This window comes from Parasteatoda tepidariorum, chromosome 5 (assembly GCF_043381705.1).
Source record: "Parasteatoda tepidariorum isolate YZ-2023 chromosome 5, CAS_Ptep_4.0, whole genome shotgun sequence".
In the NCBI taxonomy this organism is placed as follows: domain Eukaryota; kingdom Metazoa; phylum Arthropoda; class Arachnida; order Araneae; family Theridiidae; genus Parasteatoda; species Parasteatoda tepidariorum.
Genome location: NC_092208.1, coordinates 12,641,269 through 12,660,818, shown reverse-complemented (window position 1 = coordinate 12,660,818; position 19,550 = coordinate 12,641,269).

Here is a 19,550-nt window from a genome sequence, read left to right as displayed (position 1 = left end):
TATTAACTGCATAATTTTTTTAAAATCATATTCTATTGGTTTATAACTTATGATAAATTTATAAAATGTGATGAATAGTTTATTCACGTATTGGATTTGAGGCAATAATTATCATTCACTTTCGTTTTCGTATATTTTTGATCTCGGGGGGGGGGATCATTTGGAAAAATACAGATTTTTACGACACTTGAGTTGTTAAGAGACATTTTCTCCTTTTTTCGATATAGTTCCTTCGCCTCACTCTTTTTAATTTCGAATGAGACTTTTTATTTTTATTTTTTTAATTTCGAGGAGTAACTAGCTCTATTTGATTTTGTTTCCTTGCGCATACACTGTCCAAAAGTATGTATACTTTGAACTTTGCCCAGCTCTTGTGCCATTTTTAACTATACATTTACTCAATCAGTCCTACATCTGTAAAGGAAATAAATAAAAACTTTCCAATATTAGAACGATGATGCTGAAAATTAAATCTATGGTATGATCCAATACTTTTTCTGATATTTTTTGTGCATGGCTGGTAGATTTTTGTACTGCGATCAGTATAAAAATTTAATTTTTGAACAGTACAAAATATTTTTTAACGGTATAAAACTTTACTAGTTTTTGGCTGGTTTCGAACCTCTGCCAGAAAGGTAAGATAAGAACGGTAACCATTTTTCCTTCGAAAATGTGATCTATGTTCGATTGAGATAATTTGAGATATCTTGTCCTTAAAAGTCAAATTATATGCAGAAGTAACATATTGACATTAAAACAAGGAAAAAGACATGCCAATAAATCATTACAGAAGAAGGCGAGACGGAAAATATGAAAATTGGAAAACAGAGTGGAGTTGAAAGACGTTTGTTTGAAACACCTCCAAGTTTCATTCCGCAATAGCATTGATTTTTGAAGATCTGCCTTCCTCACTAGTGATTCGACAGGTTGCTGTACCACTTTTGTTTCTCTTTTTATTTTGATAACCTCAATGTGTATACTTTTTATTTTTAACTAGGATTCTAAAATTATATATTGTGGAATAATCGGTATAATAATATTACAGTGCATGGTGAGGAAAAAAAAATCTTTAATGACTTTTTAATTTAATGATCGGACTTTCACGTATTAAATACATTTTTTGTCATTTGAGGAGCATCCACTTAAAATATTCTAGTTAATTAGTGCTAAATACTCTAATTTATAATTAAAATATTCTAATTCATAGAGTAAAGCAAGAAATCGCACCCAAAGTACACTTTCTTTACTCAACCCTTCATTCATTATTTTAAACCTTAATTCATTATTATTTATTGCAATGGAGTGCAACTGTATTCCAATTTAGTGCTTTCAATTATGCTTGTTCATAGAGTCGAAAGTATAATTTTTAAAAGATTTTTTGTCATGTTTTTTAAAAATTTTACTGTTAACCATTTTATTTTTGTGCCTAATATTTTTTGATTACTAACTTTCAATAAATTGTTGAATATTTCCGTTACAGCGCACATTCTCTATCTTCATGATATTCTTCATGATTGTGTCCCAGCTTTCCTATCTGAAAATTTAAAATTGTACAAAACATGGCACTTCTGATTGCCTTGCCTTTAAACTTAATCTTCGCATTTTTTAATTTTTCTTAATCTACGCATATTTTTAATGTTTACCGCTTATTTTATGTCTTTCCCCCCTTTTCCCGGGTTTTTATTTATTTATTTTTTAAAACGTTATTTATATTCAATTGTGTGATCACGAGCATGTACCTTGAGATCCTGAAGAGGCTCGTTTTATTTTATTTCTGTTGTATTTTATTTTATTTTATAACCGTCATTGAACAGCTGAACCCAATTTTTGGGGCTTATGATTACTAATGTTCAACTCCGTAGCCTTGCAATTTTGAACTCAATCCAGAAGACAAGGGAACTCCTGGATCAAGTATTGAGAGAAATTTTGCCTTCGTGGAGGTCTTTTTGATGGAACTAACCCGCATGTGCGTTACATGGAGAGGAAAACCACAAAAACCTTCCACGGTTAGTCTCACTGCAAGGGAACTCTAGCCCATGACCTATCTACCACTGAGGATATTTTACGTCAGCACTGTGGTCGGTGCAATTCACATCGACCAGCCATCGCTGGGATTCGAACCCGGTCACCTCATATTGAAGTGTTCTTTTTTTGCCCTCGCTTTTTTCAGGAGACCCTCCCCTTATCACCTCCCTTGATTGCTATTCATTCACTCTTGCTTTCTTCCCTCACAAAAATGATTTTAATGTTTATAAAATATATAATTATTATAATTTTATATAAAATATTTTGTCATCACGTTAATAGTAATGAAATGGACCTGGATCTCAACACTAATCAAATGCACTAGAAAAAAAAATTAAACTTGGGATTATCGAATACAATAAGAAGAAATAATAGAAAATTAATTTTACTAGTTAACGACATATAATGATAAATTAATATGATAATAGTATTGAAATGGATCTGAAAACTAATCAAATGTACTTGAAAAAGCAATTATAATACTTTGAAGTAATTTTACTCGTTAACGATGTATAACGATTACCCTATGTTTTTATATCAGTTCAAATTGAGACATTTTTTATTTCTTAATTAAATTTTTTATATTTTTTGGAAATTTTAATGTTAAGATTTATGTCTTGTAACATCTAATATCCGTTTCTTCTTCTTTGAAGATAATAGACTTAATATAAATAAATTAAATTTCCTTCAACAATGGATAAATAATCACTATTAGAAATAAACAAAGCGAGAAAAAAGCACTTGGAATTACAATAACTTTCTGAGATAGTGTAATTTTCAGGAAAGAAAAACTCGTGTTCTTAGGGCTGCAGAGCGGACCATTATTATTACTGTAAGTTTAACACTTGATATTCTCGAAAAAAAATTTCGAATGTTAAAATTATTTAATTCCATTGTGCTCTGTACACTTTTCAACACACCTCCGCAATTTCAGGCTTTTATGTCTTATAGATTTTGAGCCGCAAAACATAAAGTGTAGCGTAAAAATTAAAGCCTGAAATATCGGATGGCGGCATCAGCTCTTATGATTTTTTAATGCAGAACAATAAATATTATCATTAAACTTTCGATTGTGAATAAAAAAATTAAACACGATGTTTGAAATATTTCAGCAGATATTTTTCTGGTTGCTTCTGGTCCCTGGGAATGGGAAAATTATTATAGCGACTGTAGAACCTATACACATATGGCGAACCCTTGGCGAACAAAGAGCACCAAGATAATACCTTTCGTGTCTACAAATATCTGCTTGGTGAAGAGACATGTATCTTGCTATGGATGGAACAGGCTAATAATAAGGCTAAAACTAGAACCCTGAAGTAACTATCTATTACAATAGTCCATATCCGTGTCAATCTTCTGGTCGCCACCACATAACTAGAATATCAATCTTTTCTTGTATGCCACATTCTTCGTTTGTAAATGACCGTAACAGGCAAGAAACATTCTTGATAAAGGGAAACTATTATTACTACTTCAAGGTCATGGAGGGAAAGATAAAATTGATCTCGCAAAACGGCAGGGCTACATTGGGTCTAGTCTAGATCCTTCCCCCATAATGTGATTATTTTATTTAAAGAAAGGTATAAAATAAAAGTATTTAAACAAACAATAATCCAATAAAGTTTTGAAAAACATAACGTTTAAGAGTAGTTTACGAACACAAGAGTCAATACCTAGATTTTTGAAGTTTAGAGTGATTATCCCCGATTCAGACGTTTACAGTTAATAGATAGACGAAATTTGTTTCGCTAGAGGTTGTGGAGGTAAACGACTCGCATGATATTCTCATTTCAAGCGGTGATTCCATATTTGGCTTTAAAATTAATTTCAAAACATAATTTATCAGCCAAATATAATACAGCACAATATTTTAAACTGAAAGATTCCTTTGCATTTTTAGAAAGTCTGGTTTAAGAATTATTTATTTTTCTTTACGATAAATTAAGAATGGGTAAGATTATGAAAAATATCAGTGTATGGAATGTGCAAACTATATTGTGACGTGATTATTATTAACAGTCGCTGATTGATCGCGTTAATAACCGGTATTCTATACTCTGATATTTTTCCTTTAAAAATTAAGGTTAACTTTTAAAGTTAACTGCAACTGCCCGGTATGCATTGCTACTTTGCTATTGCGGATGGAAGGGCTGAAAATCGCAAAACCTCTTTCGTTACCGATGGAAAAAAAGAGGAATTAAAAGACGATTGCTAGAAACAGCTCCAAATTTCACCAGAAATCAAACTGGTTTTGATGTGATCCACGAGAAATAAAAAAATGGAATGAAACCTATTTTCCCTGTTTTTTATATGCATCATAGATCTTGAATGAAGTTTTTGATAATTTTTTTTTTTTATAAATATCTAATTTCAATTTCCTAGTAAAGAAAAAGAAAATTCAAATATCTCCAGGCAAATCAACCACTTATCGTTCGAACAATAGATGTTTTAATACTTCCAGCAACGGCAATGATGATAATTTTATTCTGAGTCTCGAAATTTAAGTGCTTGACTTCAAAAAGAATTAAAAGTTGTTTACCACTTGGAACGCTAAGCGATAAAAGTTAGCTTTTATCTTCAAGTGGCCTTAAAATTATCTTTCATTTTTTACATCTCACACTAGGAGATATCCGGTCAACAGCATGGCTTAAGTAATAAAAAGTGTTCTTTATTTAATGCTTGTAAGTCAGATTGAAGCTCTTTTTATCCGAATTATATCGTCTGCTTTCTCTCTGTGGCATTGATAATAAAAGCATTCCGTCTGAAGCAGGCATACAGGGCTTCTTTATCTTTTTGTCGTCTAATTTTGAATTTTTTGGGGTGAAAATACTCCAGATAGGCATTAGGGTTAGGAGAGCTCTCTAGAAGTGCCGACATCTGTACTTTATTTGCTTTTCTGTCACATTTTTAGCTTATGTTCTCACGAGAAGAAAGAATCAGGCATCTGCAAAATAAATCGCTTGCGCTCACATTCAGAGAAAGCGCAACTTCTTGGAATATTTTTGTTAAAATGACAGAAAAAATAACAATGGCAGAAGCATTTCACGTGTTGTTTCATCAAACCCTGACATATTTTGCTAAATTTATACTGCTTTCAAAGCAAATATTTAGATGCGGTTGCTCGGGGGAGGGCTCTTTATTTTAACCCCGTTCACTTTCAGGAACATTTGTATATTTTAAGCAAAATGTTTTCGGTTTTTTTTCCCCCGTAAATGTTCGGCTTTAAAAAAGTTGAAATTGGATTTGAATTTTGAAGTTTACAATAGTTGCAGAAGAATAATGAGTGATTTTTTTTCTTTTACTAAATCTAATAAGTTTCCATTCAAATATATTAATAACGAACATTGAATATGGATTCTGTGAGACCCAAGTATGATAGAGAAGTTAAATTTTGGATTTTTTTAAAATTTTTTTCTTTTTATCTGTGATAATTTTTTGCGTCATGTAAATTTTAACTGCAACAGTACGCAATTCAACTATTTGTTGACCTTCAGTTAGAACTTAGTCTAATTTTAGAGTTCATTTACCCTTCATTAATTCTCAATAATTTCCTCAATCATTACCTCTCACCTCCACTCAGATTTCTCAATCATTATTGAATCTTCTTTAGATTATTGAACTAATCACAATTCATTATTCTTGATATTATTGAACTAATTATTTTTTAATCTTCTCAATATTATTGAACAAATCATTATTTAATGTTCTCAACATTTTTAAGTCAATAATGTATAATTGAATCAGTCCTTGCTCAATTTTCTCAATATTATTGAACTAATAATTATTTAATCTTCGATATTATTCAGTCAATCAAGAATAATTTTTTTTAAAAAATTGATTGGACTGATTTGAAAATTGAGAGGAAAAGAAGGGGAAGATTTGTGTTTTTAACTAGCAGTAGAATACGGTAAAAAATGATATGGTACAGTAACAATTATAACAGTATCCAGGAAGAGTGCACAATAACAATTTCTTTTGAAAAAATACCAATGATAATAAAAAGAAAATGATAATCATAATTTGAAAACTAAAAATATTTCTTAATTTTTATAGTAGTTGACTTTAAGTAGTCGAATGGGGGAAAATATTGATTATATCAGTAAAATAGAATTAGTCTACCTCACGATAATAATTATAATCATTATTCAATCAAATTTTTATAAAAGCGTTGAAAAGATTGAATTGAAAAAAAGAAGAAAGAGAGTTGTTATGAGTCCGCGAAAACGCTTTTGCGCTTTAATGTACAAATCTGTAGAAAATAGTCACGCTACGAACAAAAATAAAAATACTAACAATGGATTCCATGGAACAAAAAAAATATATTTTGAAATAAGCGCAGTGGTGGTGTATTTACACTCTATAAATCATTTTCTGTCATGTTTTGTTAGGATTAAATACAATTTTCTTTCCGTGCACTTATGAAGCAATATTGCAAAATAGCGAATTAAACGTAAGGCCATTGATTTTAGCAATCATAAATAAACTACGAGTGTTCATAACGATAAATTGTTTACGAAAATTAATTATATAGAAAGTACCATATAAATTCCTGCAGCAGCGTCGTCGGTAGTGTATTTTTTTATTATTTATCTTATTTATTATTCTCATGCCACTTTTAATCCTGCTATTCGCACTATAAAATGAGGTATTGAATATTCATGTGAACTTCGTTAATATGAGTTACGGCAAAAATAGTACTGGGCAGCCTAAGGAACATTGAATAGTTTCCATTTCATTTACTGTGTTATATTTCTCTTATGTTTACGACTTTCCATGACACCTTGGCGATTGTAGTTGGCACTACAGATCACGATATAGAAATAACCCCAACAGAAGTATAAGTTACTTAACATTCAATAAATTAATGAAGCATTATACAAAGATACTATGTTGAGATATAAGAAGGGACCAATAACAGAAACATATTGTAACTTTACATTTAATAATATTGAAATTACCAAGTTTTGAAAGGGGGGAGATATATGAATGTTAGCAGGGGTTTACACAGACATTTTGTGAAAGGTCCGTTTTTGTAAAATTGTGAAAAAATTACTCGCAATTTGTGAATACAAAATAAACGTTAAGTCACATTCTTTCAACCAGGGTCCTGCTTTTGTGAATTTGTGGAAATAGGGTCCTGTTATTGGAAAGAACTTTTTCAAGGAGTTTTTAAATTGTAAAGATTATGATCAACACTGTAAAATTATAATTTAAAAAAATTTTTTTTTAAAAGATAAACAGCAATATTGTACTACTAAATTAGAGATGCAACATACAAATATTTGGTATTTAGCCCATACTGCTGAACGCAAAATATTAATTTCTGACGAATAAAGGAAGAAGCGTCTGCCGAAGGCAAAACTTGTTCCTTTACATCTGTCTTTCTTAGCCCCCCCCCCGGGAAGGGTTTATTCAATACCTCCTAGAAAGGAATCAAGCCTCACGACGGGTTACTATAGGCGATGATGACGTAGTAGAGTTAGGCCCAGAGGGAAACCAGTCAGGGTAGCTATTTTTACGAAAAACTCCGAATCTGATCAAACGAGCCATTGGCGATATTCTCAAGTATTATAACCTGTGTCGGCATTCAGCCAATTGGCGAATATTTTTGATTTGAATTTGTAAACAACCGTGTGTGTTCTGGTGTCAACGTTCTTCGTAAAATTTATATTTATTCNAGATTATGTTCAACACTGTAAAATTATAATTTTAAAAAAAAATTAAATTTTAAAAGATAAACAGCAATATTGTACTACCAAATTAGAGATGCAACATACAAATATTTGGTATTTAGCCCATACTGCTGAACGCAGAATATTCATTTCCGACGAATAAAGGAAGAAGCGTCTGCCGAAGACAAAACTTGTTCGTTTACATCTGTCTTTCTTTCTACCCCCCCCCCTCCCCTGGGTAGGGTTTATTCGATTAACAAAACAATAACGGGGAATAAACATATTCGTGAAGGGTCAGACAAAAAGATAAATTATTTTGTGAAGGGTCCGTTTTTAAGTTAAAATATTTTGTGAAGGGTCAGTTTTTATGAAAAGTTATGTTAAAAATTATTGTAAAAGTATTAAAAGTTATGTACTGAAAGCAAAATTGAAAGATAAATAATACTAATTCGTTTTTTTAATTTTTTTAATAAAAGGCAGAAATATTCAGCACTGTGGTCGGTACAATCCGGGCGAGGAATACTACTAATTCATTTAAGAGAAAAGAGTCACCTTTGAAGCCAATTTCGCCGTTTAGCCTGACGACAAAGGGAATAAATATAACAGAAACATAAGTGATTTTACATTTAATAATTTACTGGCGCATTACCAATCTTGTTATAATTCTGACAGTTTTAGTATGAAATATTGCTCAATACTTGTGTTGTGTGTCATTGTTTTGTGTACAATCGCAAATGAATCACTATGAGTATAGATTGTTTTACTTTTCCCACCCTCACCCTAAGTCACAAAAAAACTTAAAAATTGAATCAATTTTGTGTAGCGCGTAAAATATCGAAATTCCAAGTATATATCTGAACAACAAAACTTCAAAACAAAATTTCTTGAAACTTCAATAAATTTGCAATTACTCATATTATGATTCTTCATTGAATTTATTTTCTCAGAGAGTTTATCCATATGGACGGATGAAAATCGATAATCAATTAAAATCTGATTAAGAATTTATGAATCCACAATTGAAGGGGGGGGGGAAGCTGCATCAATGGTTTCAGGAACGACATACGCTGAAAGATAATGCATTATGTCATGAAAAATCCCAAAATTAGATTACATTAGAAGCAAGCTTATACGGAATGTGTTGATGCTTGCAAATTAACACAAAATATCTTTTCATAAAAACGGACCCTTCACAAAATATTTTAACTTAAAAATGGACCCTTCACTAAATAATTTATCTTTTAATCGTACCCTTCACAAGTTTGTTTATCTTCATTATATTGTTAATCGAATAAACCCTTCCCAGGAAGGGGGAGGGGGAAAAAGACAGATGTAAACTAAAATTTTGTCATCGACAGACGCTTCTTCCTTTATTCGTCCGCAATGAATATTCTGCGTTCAGCAGTATAGGCTAAATACTAAATATTTATATGTTGCATCGCTAATTTAGTAGCTGCAATTGCTCTTTATTTTTTAAAATTTAATTTTTTTAATTATAATTTTACGGTGTTGAGCATAATCTTGTAGGTCTTTACAATTTGAAAATTCATTGAAAAAGTTTTTTTGCAATAACGAACCCTATCTGCACAATTTCACAAAAGCGGACCCTGGTTGAAAGAATGTGACTTAACGTTTATTTTATATTCACAAATTAGGAGTAATTTTTTCACAATTTCACAAAAAACGGACCTTTCACAAAATGTCTGGACAGACCCCTGAATGGGCTATTGAATGCCGGTTATATTAAAATATTATGCTTTGAATGTTGTTTTAACTTTTAATTCTATGAAAATATGATTTCTTTTCTCATAATTTTGAATCGAAACAAACGTATATAGCCGCAAACTAAATATGAATTGACCATTTAGAGACGTTAATGAAAATAACAATGAGTAAACCCTAAAATTATTTTAAAAATTTGGTGAAAATTTTATTTTTTAACGTAATTTTTTTTCTGAAGCTTAATTTTTCCAATATACTGTGCAATGTGTATTAAAATGAATTCCAGTAAGAGGAGAAATAAATAATGGGAAAATCCAAATGATACTTAAATTTTGTTTAATCATTAAACAAATATTTATTTGATGAAAAATCAGTATATTTGTTTTGAATTACGGCGGGTTGTGTAAAATCTGGGCCAGCTTAATCTGAGATATGAACAATCAAAACAAAGATAAATGTTCAATGTAGTTAGACCAATGATAAAGGGTTGAAAATCTTCGACAATTCTAGATACTCAGTGCAATGCGCCCATAGTTTAATAAAATTTTCCAAAAGTAATTATGAATTATTATTTCTAAAAAAATAAAATTTCAAGTAACATGCATAAACTTAATCCATTACTCACTTATTGGGAATATTATTTAATTATAATTAATATGAATTTAATTATAATTAGTGTGAATGTTTTGAATTTAATTATAATTAATATGAATTTAATTATAATTAATATGAATTTAATTATATTATCTAATATGAATTTTTATTTACACGAAAAATTTACTTATTACATCATTCTTAAATAAAGCCACACTTTTTTTCGATATTTTTGACTTTTCCTGTCCTTTGTCACAAAGTGTCACACTTCACTACCCCTCTGTCGTCACAAGTCACGCAATATTGCACAAAGATATACAGCGATTTCAATTAAGAAAGAAATATTTCAACTTTTACTTTTTTTTAAACTATGTGTTTTACTGTATTTTTTAGCATAATAACAATAACGATTAAATATGAACTTATTTTGACGAAAAATATGAAGAAATACAATAATAAATACTAATAATATAAATGATATATCTGTTATAGATATTACATCGCACATCTATAGATTATATCACACATAATATATATTACATCATATTATGTATATATTACATCATATTATATATATATTAAATCAACATATATATAATAATATATTTGTTGATTTAAAATGTTTCTGTAAGATCTCAAATTTTTTTTTATTCGTTTATTGTATGATACTTCCATGCAAAAAAATAAATTTTAGTAAATATGCATTATTTTTGAATATTTTATTTAATATTAGTTGAAAATATTTTGAGCTCTGAGGTATAAGTTTTTTACATAATTTTAAATGATGCAATTGTACATGACAAAATTGGAGTGAAATCGTTCGAATAGTTTCTGAGAAATCGACTTTTAAGAATACGACTATATACTGTTAAATAAAATAATAAATATTTACTAAATGTTACTTTTTGCATTGAATTATCTTTGGATAAACGAATTTTATAATTTTGTGCAAAATATTTCAATTCACTTAAGCTCTCGAGATATGGCGAAATACGTGAAAAGTAAAATTAGCGTTAAGGGGTCGTTCTCCTGACCAAACTATTGGTATCATATTTTCCAGATCACAATGACCTTCTCTAGTTTTGGGGTCAGAAATCCGATTCCGTCTATAAAATGGCATGTTTAATCTAAAAAAGTACGTATTTCTGTCTGATTTCGTAACTTTATCGTCTGCACTGATTAGCATATTTGAGGTCACCCCCTCAAACCATTAAGATCGAGTCTTAGAAAGTAAAGATCCAATTATAAGATCTAAAATTCTTCTAGGTAGTAATTTTTTTAGAGCACTATACAATTTAAACAAACTAAAATAAAAATAAATACTATAAAAAAGACTCTTTAATAGACAGAGTGTTTATGAAATTGTCTATGAAAATTATTACTCTATATTGAAAAATACTTGCAATGAAATTTTTTTATGAGATATTATTTTATTTTAATCACTAATGATTTCTATTTTCAATTAAACACCAGAAATAGTTGCAATTGAATAGTAAACATTATTTTATAAAGGAAAACAATAAAGATAGCACTTGTGTGAAAGTGATAATTCATTATTTATAATCCGTTTACTAGCTTTAGCTTTTAGAAATAAACATTATAAATAACTTTTTGCTGCTATTTTTTCTTTAAAAAAAATTGAAAAATGTCTTATGTTGCGAAAGAGGCGGGGAGGGGTAGAGGCTACTAATTTTCCAATTTTTCTTATAATCAGTTGAAAGATTTCCAAAAGGTTCACAAGTTCAATAGTTGAGAGTGATAAGTTCAATTAAAGGAAGAAAATTCTTAGAAAGGGCAGTAAAATTATCATGAAAACTTTTTAAACTAATAAGGCCAGTCAAATGTTTTTCTGAATCGTCAAATGTCGTTCTGAAATTTAATATTGTTACACCAAATTAAATAAACTGTATAAACTGAATATCTGAAGTAAGAGCAGAATAAGATTTTTGTCCTCTTTATAACTGCGATATGTAACGCTTCATGATGAAAAGGCTCTTATTTCTCGTAAGTGGAAGACGAAAAATTATAAATAGTAAATAAATATATAAGTAATAAATTATAAAATAATTAATATTAAAGAAAACATCTAATTATTTACATAAAAATTTATGATATTAGATAGTTCGACTCACTTGAGAAATTAATGGCGAGAGTTTCTGTTCTATAGGGCATAAATATCCATTTTTTAACAAAAGATATAAGGCGGGAAAACATCTTTGACATAAAATTCTGAACTGTATCTTCCAGCTTCATATATTTTACTGCCATTTAAAGGCAACTAAATCATTAGAGTAAATACGTTAGATAATGAAAATATGAAAAAAGTTGAACCCACGATTATTCTTAAATGTTAAAGTTGCGAACCAATTAATACAAAATTTCTTACACAAAGCCTTTATCGAACAAAAGTTTTCAACGAATAGGAAGAATAGTTTAGAATGTAGAGGAATGGAACAACATTCTCAACGCTTTCAACGCAAATCAAAGATTTTTAATGTTATAAAATTTATTTTGCGGACGACTAGAATTAAATCCTATGAGAATAAAGCATTAGTTCTAAACTTTCAAGGCTCACTTCAGATGTTGCCAAATTATTAAGAAAAATAAAAATGCTGACGGTAACTTAGGATGTTGTTATTTGAGTTCGCTCTTTTTAAAATCGTTTGCTTTTTGCGATGAAATATCAATTAGATGGTTCTTTTTTAATATTTTTCTCTATCGTTTATGACCATCTCTCCATTCACGTTTTTTTTAAGCTACGAAATAAAGAAATTTCACCAATTGTTCATATGCATTCAAACTACAGATTATTTAACAAACCTAAAAGTGTCTGGACACAATATATACCTAATTGCAATTTATATTCTGAAGAATAGGTCGATATTTGCTCCTGAAGAAAAAACTTTGTTGCGCAAACACAATACTAGTCAAACTGTACTAAGTAAAATGAAGCATTTTATTTAAAATTAAAAAATATATACCATATGCAAAACTGCTCAGTTTCTGGATTGTTTATTAAAAAAATAGTATTGTTTTCCTTTATGTTTAATAATATTCTTTAAATAAAAAAATTATTATCAGAATTGTTTGTGACTGTAAAAGTTATGTATAATTTGAAAATTTTAAGATGAATCTTAAAGAAAATGTAAATATGTAACTACAACCATTTTAAATAGAGAAGAAAAAGACATCCAAATGAAGATCACGAGGGAAGTACGGTTTATGTCCCTAAAATCAGAGATTCGGAGAAAAAAATGATTTTGCGCTCCGAAAAGAAAGGTTTTACGCAGTAGTAAAGCCCATCTTCACAATGTAATAACTCTCGGTGAGACCGATTTTTTTTCAAAACTAGTTATCTCCAAAATGAAACTGGTCCCGCAGTGAAATGATCGTAAAGACACGGTTCCCAGTAGAATACCGAAGTCAAGCATCACTGGCTGCAGTCAGTAAGCGGTTGGTTGACCACATTGATTAGCCTGCGTAGGGACCGAGGCTGCGTGGTATCGGTCCTCATTAAACAGTTATACTGTAAAGTGCTCGACTTCGTGAGCAAACCGTCGGGCTACCAAAGCTACAAGAGCCATCCACTCTGCACAGGATCAAAATTGCGATGGCATGCCTTCGTATCATCTTCAGGGATGCTTCCCAGACCGTCGCCAATAGCCCATTGTGCAGCTCTAGTGCGACATAAATTAAGTATGTACCGTACCTACCTACAGACCCAAAATGAAACAGATTGTGATCCAGTCGTCATTTTTGTGAACAACGAACATAAGCCGTTCTTCCTCCTCGATCTTTAAATTCTTTTCTAAAATAGATAATATATTAAAATTAATTTATTAAAGTATTGTTGTGTAATTCACTTTTAATAACTTTTTCCTAAAGCTGTAAGGGTTAGACAGGGGAGCAATATTGTATGGATACGTTTAATAAACATGCTTACGGGAACCAATTCTTTTTCAAAATCATATTCAGAAGCCTTCTAAACTAAACTGCTGTTTGTAGAAAATGCAACACCATGAAGGAATCATCAGAATCAAATGAAATTCGCAGCAAATGTCAATTATAGGATATTATGCAAATTAATAAAGTTTCAGAGCCATCGCGCGTGCGTGGCGCGCGCAGCGCCCTCTGAATTGNAACTTTTTAAGCGGATTGAATAATTTTTGCACACAATTTTAAAATGTCGTTTATTGTATGATACGTCCATGCAAAAAAATAAATTTTAGTAAATATGTATTATTTTTGAATATTTTATTTAATATTAGTTGAAAATATTTTGAGCTGTGAGGTATAAGTTTTTTAGATAATTTTAAATGATGTAATTGTACATGATAAAATTGGAGTGAAATCGTTCGAATAGTTCCTGAGAAATCGAGTTTTAAGAATACGACTATATACTGTTAAATAAAATAATAAATATTTACTAAATGTTGTTTTTTGCATTGTACAATGCAAAAAGTAACTTTGTAAAAAAGTAAAGTACTTCACTTAAGCTCTCGAGATATGGCGAAATACGCGAAAAGTAAAATTAGCGTTAAGGGGTCGTTCTCCTGACCAAACTATTGGGACCATATTTTCCAGATCACAATGACCTCCTCTAGTTTTGGGGTCAGAAATCCGATTCCGTCTATAAAATGGCATGTTTAATCTGAGAAAGTACGTAATTCTGTCTGATTTCGTAACTTAAAATAAAGGTTGGTGGGCCGAGTAAGAACTGCTAAAGTAAAAATAATAAGAAAACGATATACAAGTTTTAATTCAAATATTTAATGAGATGAATGAAATTGCTATTTAATTTTTAAAAGTTCCTTATATTGAGGTTCGAAGTGAGATGTGCTTATTTTAAGGAACGAGGTTAAATGATTTTCTGTTAGTCTACTTCTGAAATGATTTTTTTAAAGGTTCCTAGTTGAAAACATTTGTTCACATATATAAGATGAAACAAACATAGCACTGATTTTCTGGGCTTGAGATATTAAATTTTGGAAACTAGCTTTAGGTCATGATTTGCAAAACTCAAACATGTTTAGAAGCAACAATAATGTGCAGACTTTACATACTCAATAAATAATGTTAAAACTCGCACCGGCAGAAAAATCAGCTCGTTGGAGCTTAAAATGCGCTGTCTGCCACATGTGAAGCACAATTCACCTATGTTAGAATTCACATGTCTCATCCTCGAGAAGGACAAACGCTAGTTGGAGCTAATCTGCGGCTATTCTATAAAGAACTTGTGCGTTCAAAATTTCACCAATTGAAGCTGTCTGTGTTAACTATTTCAATCAATTCCACCAATAGAGAAAGTAAAAAGGTCATCAGTACTTTGTTAAAAAAAAAAAAAATAGCTTTAAACAAAGTAGACAAAATAATGGATGTGTAATGTAACTTGTTACATTCGCCATGGATCGGCAAGTTAAAATTCTATCCGCGGGCCGGATAAAGCCTTCCGGCGGGCCACAGTTGCCGCAGTTTGCCCATCCCTGTCCTAGATCTTTAAATTCTTTTCTAAAATAGATAATATTAAAATTAATTTATTAAAGTATTGTTGTGTAATTTACTTTTAATAACTTTTTCCTAAAACTGTGAGGGTTAGACAGGGGAGCAATATTGTATGGATACGTTTAATAAACACGCTTACGGGACCCAATTCTTTTTCAAAATCATATTCAGAAGCCTTCTAAACTATTTAAACTGGTCACACCCGTGAATGCAATTAAAGTATAAGCGAGGCTTCAATGAAACAAATTCGTTAAAAAAGTAAACATGAGAACAGAAAAGACGAATTGCAAAAATACTCCAGTGACTTTAGTGAGACAAGTCGTGAAATGGTTCTTATATGATTTTCAAGGGTTCGAAATTGAAACAACGTTTCTAAGTGACTTTAGTCTCAGTTATGTATAGTTGTGACTGCCAAATGTCAGAAGTCACAAAAAATAGTAAGCAAGACTTTTAAGTGACATAGCGAAATAAAGTAACCCCTGTGGAAATATTCTTGTTAAACCACCACTAGATGGCATCATTAATTGTCAATTGTAACCGTAACTGTTATAAAAGATTCTTGTGAAAAGACATCTACAATTTTTAATGTAGTCGTAGTAGTATCCATTGTCCATCCTTTTTTGTTACTTACCCCTTTGCTTTGACTAGTTTTCCGTATTTCAAGAAAACGAGATAAATTCACTAAAAGTTTAACCAATCTTCGGTGTAATTATCAACCCGGTAGAAATAATTGAAGTCGAAAGACAAAACGCCAAAGCCACATTATGATCTTTTTGGGACAATTTAAAACGGTCACGACTGTGACTGCTTTTGACTATTGTGACGTCACTGTGACTATCTGTGCTATCTGAACTGTTACTTCTAATTAAATAGTAATTGCATGTATTTTAAAACTTTCAGTATAAACAAATGCTAATTATAATACTAATAAAAATACTAGTTAATGATGTCATTAATATATTTATTCAAATTAAATTGTTATTATATTTATCAAGTCGCATTTGTCAATTTGTAAGTGTATATTTATCAAGATGTATTCATGCACTGCTAGAGAGTTATTTTTTTTAGTTATGCAGTCATGAAAATAAATTTTCGCAGTAGCTTTCTTTAAAAACAGATTCACACTGTTTTTTTTTTCTTAGACTATATTTAACATTTAACGGAAAGTTTAATTTCGAAGATCATTTTGAGGCAGAAAGAAATCAACAGCAATTTCAAGATGTTTTCTAGCAAAATAATTACTCAAAATATTGATCGTGCAGCAGCTGTTTCATCGAACCATTGAAATTTTATTTGTTCACTGTGGCACGATTGTTTACTTTCGTCAGGTGAACATTTCGCATACGACGAAAATTAATGCTTACCATAAAAGGTATTAATTTAATTTCGTTCCACACAAGAGTTCGATGACCTAAAATGTGGAAATAAAAACAATCTATTTAAATCCAGAAACTCTATTTACTTTTTTGAATGAGTGTTTCTGAAAAGGAGAAGAAAAAAAGTATATTAATCTTTATTAAAATTTGCGTTTTCTCGAGTTAATGTATCAGAAAGTCTTACATTCATATTCTTTATGAAAAGTGCGCTGTAATTAATTTCTTCAATTTACAGCACATTTCCATGACTTAAGGAAAACTCTGAATTTAATAATTCTTATGAAAAAATACGCAAATGTATCTGTAATAGTTTTCACAAAATTTCCTTAGGCTCAAAAAGTTTGTTGATATCTTACATTGTATTCAAAAGTATAATTTTAAAATTAAAAATTAGCTAAAAGTTCCAAAAATTCAAGCTTTATAAAATGATATATAGATTTATGCGTCATTTTTCTAATTTTCAGATGTTTAATTTTCAACAAACATCAAGGTATTTTTAACTCTAAATTCTTAAACTACAGTAATTTGCATAATTTAATAATTCGAGAGTTTAATAATAAAAAACATTGAAAATATTTTTATGTAAACGATTTTTAAAACACTTTTAATTCGAAAAAACAATAATATTTATAACCGTTTTCCAGTTGAGTTTCCTTTTCAATAGTTGCTTTTTTTGTCGCTGAATCTTTCAGTCTTTTTCTTTAAAATATAATATGTATCAACATAAATATAATATAAATCAACATTCATAATTAAATTAAAATTTCATCCAAAATTACTAAAAAGTTTTGGATGTACCTGCCATAAAATTTTGGTCCAAATGATAATATTTTCCAAACTGTTATATGTTTAAATGTAAAAAGAAAATTAAATTTAAAGGAAAAACTTTTTTACTGCGTCTTTACATTAACGAATAACATTTAAGGACATTCCGCAGTGACGTCATCGTAACTCATTTTCTAAAGTCTCTTTTCGCCTAAGTCACAGTAAAGCCACTTCGCGACACTGAAAGGAAACGGCTAGTTAATGCTGTATATTTTTGAAGTAGATATTGCAGGAATATTCAATAAAATTTAGTAAAATTTTTGCAGTAATTTTTTATTGATAACAAAAATAACTTAAAATGTGAAAAAAATTGGCATGATATGAGCATTTAAAGTAACACGCAATAAACTAATTTTATTTTTTATTTTTATCAAACTATGTTTGTCTCTTTACATTTTTGTCAGAAAAGAATTACTAATACGTTTATGCAACAACCAAAATTATTACCTTCGGGTTTATTGATATAGTTTTGCATATTTATTAAAGCGATTTTTTTTAATCACAATTCTAAAACTTCTTAATCCGAAGATAAATCTACGTAAAACATATTTTTTTTGAAATTTTTTATAATCTTTCATTATTCAATCAAATGGTATCCGAAATCTTTACAGTTATAATGTATTTTGATCTATGTACTTTTAAATAGCAAAAGTTCAAAATTTGTATCGGAATCGGTTGAAATTAAAATTCGAAAATACGTTTCCTATTTATATAGTTTTTATTTATTTATTTTTATTATTTAATTTTATATTATAATTTTTTTAACCTTATTTCGCCACATAAAATATCGTCTGCATAAATAAATTACCATATTTAAGTTCAGACTTTCATGCCTACAAAGTAAGTAAAAATCCGATTTCTATGACAAAATTTATTAAATCGTTAATAAAGAAAAAGAAAAAAAAAGAAAAATATGGAAATAATAGAAAAATATTTGTATTATGAACTAAATAAATTATTATAAACTAAATAAATTATTATAAATTAACTATTGTTCAATATCGCATATGCAGTAAAAAAGGTTGTGTTTCAGTGCTTGAATAAGAAAACCCTATAAAAATGAAACTATTTATATTTTCCTAAACTGCGTCTTATAAATCATTTTGGACCGACAAAGCGAATCAATTCTTAGAAAAACGCAATCACTGANAAAAAGAAAGAAAATAGAAAAATATGGAAATAATAGAAAAATATATGAATTATAAACTAAATAAATTATTATAAATTAACTATTGTTCAATATCGCATATGCAGTAAAAAAGGTTGTGTTTCAGTGCTTGAATAAGAAAACCCTATAAAAATGAAACTATTTATATTTTCCTAAACTGCGTCTTATAAATCATTTTGGACCGACAAAGCGAATCAATTCTTAGAAAAACGCAATCACTGAACAAGAAATTACAGTTCTTGGAAAGATTTATCAATTCTGCCAGTAAATAATAGATTTTTGACGTGAATCTTGGCAAGCATATTTCAACGTCGGAATAAGTAAAAGAAGTTTTGTTTCATTCTTAGATCTATCTTTCAAATATTAATAATTGAAATTTAGAATAATTGTTATTTATTGAGGCTGTTATTTTGGTTGAATAATCCAAATGGCAAACTCATATAATTTAAACAGAAAACTTGTAGCAATGAAATAGAATTTTTTACCAAAAAAGTCTGGGAAAATTTCATACTTTAAGGACAATTTTTTTTCTCTTTTCTTTTCAAGAATCAGACAAGACTGGATAGCTGACAATTTTGATTTTGTTGAAATTTTCAGAATATGATCTGTTATTTTTGAAAGTAGAATAAATCTATTAGGTGCTACAAAGTCTTTTATTAATTA